This window comes from Schistocerca serialis, unplaced genomic scaffold (genome assembly GCF_023864345.2).
Source record: "Schistocerca serialis cubense isolate TAMUIC-IGC-003099 unplaced genomic scaffold, iqSchSeri2.2 HiC_scaffold_1215, whole genome shotgun sequence".
NCBI classification, from domain to species: domain Eukaryota; kingdom Metazoa; phylum Arthropoda; class Insecta; order Orthoptera; family Acrididae; genus Schistocerca; species Schistocerca serialis.
The window spans coordinates 137,599-142,500 of NW_026047420.1; the positions used below are offsets into that span (position 1 = coordinate 137,599).

General features: G+C 57.7%; 3 non-coding genes across 3 annotated transcripts in view; all 3 read left to right on the forward strand.

The window, feature by feature from the left end:
* Positions 1 to 1,716: 1,716 nt before the first annotated feature.
* On the forward strand, positions 1,717 to 3,625 carry LOC126435698 (small subunit ribosomal RNA). Its single transcript, XR_007580132.1, has one exon. It is a non-coding gene; the product is annotated as a small subunit ribosomal RNA (ribosomal RNA).
* Positions 3,626 to 3,976: 351 nt separating this feature from the next.
* LOC126435686 (5.8S ribosomal RNA) lies at positions 3,977 to 4,131 on the forward strand. The gene has a single exon (XR_007580121.1). It is a non-coding gene; the product is annotated as a 5.8S ribosomal RNA (ribosomal RNA).
* Positions 4,132 to 4,319: 188 nt separating this feature from the next.
* Positions 4,320 to 4,902, forward strand: part of LOC126435712 (large subunit ribosomal RNA) — a 4,223-nt gene continuing 3,640 nt past the window's right edge. The window contains exon 1 of the ribosomal RNA XR_007580144.1: positions 4,320 to 4,902. This exon is cut by the window's right edge and continues 3,640 nt beyond it. This is a non-coding gene — a ribosomal RNA (large subunit ribosomal RNA).

A 4,902-nucleotide genomic window follows, 5' to 3' on the forward strand; every position in this document is an offset into this window, starting at 1 on the left:
CCCTCGCAATATAGTTCGCTACTCGCACTGCCCGGTCCCCTGTGTATCGCGTCATGTTAAACACCTTGCAGGTGTTGCTGACTTTCCACATGCTCCTGCTATACACTGTAATGTGGATAGCAGCAGGACGTACATGCCCCCCCCCTTCCCCCCTGCCTTCGCAAGCTGGTCGGTGAGAAGTTTGCATGTTCAACGCCCTTCGCATGCCGACGTACTCAGCCTACGTTGTGGTACGGCCTGTCACCTGTCCGCCGATGTACGCAAAACCCACAAACTGTACTGCACATTGGTCCGTATGTACTGAATGATACATCGTGGCACATGTGGCCGTATGACGACTGCGCCTAGCAACGGCGGACCATACAGTCCAAATATTGTGCACGCAGCTACGTGTCGTCTCCCTATAAGAGCTGGATTGCAGTGTGGTACGCCATACAGACGTGTGGGAGGAACGGACGCCCTGGATGGCGATCAGCATGAGCAGTCTGTTGATGTAGTGGAGCGTGTATTCGGACGTAGTCGTCTCTTCTCACACACCGTGATAGCATGTTGCACCGTGTTCCACATCTGCGACATGCTGCAGAGGCCGGCTGACAGTCGTTCGCGCAATGGACACCGCATACGTACGGGGTCGACCTTCCACGTGTTCTCTAGGCGTGCACATGTTGTTGCGTCTATGTGGGCAGACGTAGTGTGTTGTGACACCTGACACAGGCATGCAATACTCGTTGCAAATGGCGATGGACGTGTACGTTTGCTGGTGACGTTACGCAAATGAACAACTGGTAACCCGTTGTGGTGCGGTTGTTCTCGCTAGAGGTGAATCAGTGTTGGCGACGATCGGTCGAGCTATTAACCGGTTGTTTCAGGGATACCCACCATGCCCACGAACGTGAAAGGGGATCTGGGTGTGAGGCGATACGCGGCGGTGGCTGGGTGGGACCGTCCCCGGCCGGTGAGGGGGGGCCGCCCGGCGTGCTGGCAGCGCGGTGCGTGGGCGCACGCGCTACAGCCGGCTGGTGGGGGCGGCCAGTGGCAGGCGCGCCGGCCGACGGACGCGGCAGGCGGCGCAGCTGCGCGCCGGCGCCCCCTGCTCGCGGCGCCTTGCGGCCAAAGTAGGTCCTCGCGGGCCCGGTGCGAAGCGCGGTGGCCATCTGCAGTGTGCTGGTCCGATTGAGGACTTTGTGCGCTGAGGATGCGCCGCCGCCCGGCGCTCGGCGCCGCGACGCCGTCTGCTGCTCGGTCGCCCCAGCGGTTCTCGCAGGTGGTTTGTATCGCAGCTGTGCGGACGTGTTGGCGCGTGCGCTGTGCTGGGAGAGTTCGCTTCGGCACCCAAGTGGGGCTTTTGTCCTTCTGTGGCGCCGGCGTTGGAGCTGCCGGTCACCGTAGGTGGCGCGTGTTGTCTCCCGCCGGCAATGCCACGACAGCACGCTCCCGGGCCTCTGTCGGCAGCGGCAAGCTCAGTTGGGAGCACGGGTGGTCGCACCTAAAGCGTCTACTCGCCTAACTCCGGGCGATTGCGCCTCTCTCGAACCCGACCAAGTACTTAGGACGGCGCTGCGCGCCGCCGGGACCTGAGAGGGTTTCGAGGTGTGTTGTGCAGGGGAGCTCAGCCTCCTCCTGTTTGCAGAATAATTGAGCGGACGCTTGCGTGTTCGCGCGGGTCCCCGGGACACACTCCCGGGCGGCCGGCTGCTCAGCTCTAGTTGACGCAGCTCCCTGGTTGATCCTGCCAGTAGTCATATGCTTGTCTCAAAGATTAAGCCATGCATGTCTCAGTACAAGCCGCATTAAGGTGAAACCGCGAATGGCTCATTAAATCAGTTATGGTTCCTTAGATCGTACCCACGTTACTTGGATAACTGTGGTAATTCTAGAGCTAATACATGCAAACAGAGTCCCGACCAGAGATGGAAGGGACGCTTTTATTAGATCAAAACCAATCGGTCGGCTCGTCCGGTCCGTTTGCCTTGGTGACTCTGAATAACTTTGGGCTGATCGCACGGTCCTCGTACCGGCGACGCATCTTTCAAATGTCTGCCTTATCAACTGTCGATGGTAGGTTCTGCGCCTACCATGGTTGTAACGGGTAACGGGGAATCAGGGTTCGATTCCGGAGAGGGAGCCTGAGAAACGGCTACCACATCCAAGGAAGGCAGCAGGCGCGCAAATTACCCACTCCCGGCACGGGGAGGTAGTGACGAAAAATAACGATACGGGACTCATCCGAGGCCCCGTAATCGGAATGAGTACACTTTAAATCCTTTAACGAGTATCTATTGGAGGGCAAGTCTGGTGCCAGCAGCCGCGGTAATTCCAGCTCCAATAGCGTATATTAAAGTTGTTGCGGTTAAAAAGCTCGTAGTTGGATTTGTGTCCCACGCTGTTGGTTCACCGCCCGTCGGTGTTTAACTGGCATGTATCGTGGGACGTCCTGCCGGTGGGGCGAGCCGAAGGCGTGCGACCGCCTCGTGCGTGCTCGTGCGTCCCGAGGCGGACCCCGTTGAAATCCTACCAGGGTGCTCTTTATTGAGTGTCTCGGTGGGCCGGCACGTTTACTTTGAACAAATTAGAGTGCTTAAAGCAGGCAAGCCCGCCTGAATACTGTGTGCATGGAATAATGGAATAGGACCTCGGTTCTATTTTGTTGGTTTTCGGAACCCGAGGTAATGATTAATAGGGACAGGCGGGGGCATTCGTATTGCGACGTTAGAGGTGAAATTCTTGGATCGTCGCAAGACGAACAGAAGCGAAAGCATTTGCCAAGTATGTTTTCATTAATCAAGAACGAAAGTTAGAGGTTCGAAGGCGATCAGATACCGCCCTAGTTCTAACCATAAACGATGCCAGCCAGCGATCCGCCGCAGTTCCTCCGATGACTCGGCGGGCAGCCTCCGGGAAACCAAAGCTTTTGGGTTCCGGGGGAAGTATGGTTGCAAAGCTGAAACTTAAAGGAATTGACGGAAGGGCACCACCAGGAGTGGAGCCTGCGGCTTAATTTGACTCAACACGGGAAACCTCACCAGGCCCGGACACCGGAAGGATTGACAGATTGATAGCTCTTTCTTGATTCGGTGGGTGGTGGTGCATGGCCGTTCTTAGTTGGTGGAGCGATTTGTCTGGTTAATTCCGATAACGAACGAGACTCTAGCCTGCTAACTAGTCGCGTGACATCCTTCGTGCTGTCAGCGATTACTTTTCTTCTTAGAGGGACAGGCGGCTTCTAGCCGCACGAGATTGAGCAATAACAGGTCTGTGATGCCCTTAGATGTTCTGGGCCGCACGCGCGCTACACTGAAGGAATCAGCGTGTCTTCCTAGGCCGAAAGGTCGGGGTAACCCGCTGAACCTCCTTCGTGCTAGGGATTGGGGCTTGCAATTGTTCCCCATGAACGAGGAATTCCCAGTAAGCGCGAGTCATAAGCTCGCGTTGATTACGTCCCTGCCCTTTGTACACACCGCCCGTCGCTACTACCGATTGAATGATTTAGTGAGGTCTTCGGACTGGTACGCGGCATTGACTCTGTCGTTGCCGATGCTACCGGAAAGATGACCAAACTTGATCATTTAGAGGAAGTAAAAGTCGTAACAAGGTTTCCGTAGGTGAACCTGCGGAAGGATCATTACCGACTAGACTGCATGTCTTTCGATGTGCGTGTCGTGTCGCGCAACACGCTACCTGTACGGCTCGCAGTAGCCGTGCGCCGCGTGCGGAACCACGCGTTCGTCTCAAAACTAACGGCAATGTTGTGTGGTACGAGCGCTGAAGCGCTGGAGCGGCTGGCCTGCGGCACCTGGCGCCTGGCGCCGGTTTTGAATGACTTTCGCTCGAGTGCCTGTCCGCTCCGGTGTGGAGCCGTACGACGCCCATCGGCCGTGAGGCCGTTGGACACTGAACGCTGGAACAGGGGCCGCCACACGCCTCAGTCCCGCCTATGCAACTGTCTTGAAAGAGATAGTGGAAACTATGAAAAGATCACCCAGGACGGTGGATCACTCGGCTCGTGGGTCGATGAAGAACGCAGCAAATTGCGCGTCGACATGTGAACTGCAGGACACATGAACATCGACGTTTCGAACGCACATTGCGGTCCATGGATTCCGTTCCCGGGCCACGTCTGGCTGAGGGTCGGCTACGTATACTGAAGCGCGCGGCGTTTGCCCCGCTTCGCAGACCTGGGAGTGTCGTGGCCGCCTGTGGGGCCGGCCGCGTCTCCTTAAACGTGCGATGCGCGCCCGTCGCCTGGCGGTTCGCATACCGGTACTTACTCGGTAGCGTGCACAGCCGGCTGGCGGTGTGGCGTGCGACACCTCGTACAACGACCTCAGAGCAGGCGAGACTACCCGCTGAATTTAAGCATATTACTAAGCGGAGGAAAAAACTAACAAGGATTCCCCCAGTAGCGGCGAGCGAACAGGGAAGAGTCCAGCACCGAACCCCGCAGGCTGCCGCCTGTCGTGGCATGTGGTGTTTGGGAGGGTCCACTACCCCGACGCCTCGCGCCGAGCCCAAGTCCAACTTGAATGAGGCCACGGCCCGTAGAGGGAGCCAGGCCCGTAGCGGCCGGTGCGAGCGTCGGCGGGACCTCTCCTTCGAGTCGGGTTGCTTGAGAGTGCAGCTCCAAGTGGGTGGTAAACTCCATCTGAGACTAAATATGACCACGAGACCGATAGCGAACAAGTACCGCGAGGGAAAGTTGAAAAGAACTTTGAAGAGAGAGTTCAAAAGTACGTGAAACCGTTCTGGGGTAAACGTGAGAAGTCCGAAAGGTCGAACGGGTGAGATTCACGCCCATCCGGCCACTGGCCTCCGCCCTCGGCAGATGGGGCCGGCCGCCCGCGCGGAGCAATCCGCGGCGGGGTCGTGTCCGGTTGCCTTTCCACTCGCCGCGGGGCGGGGCCG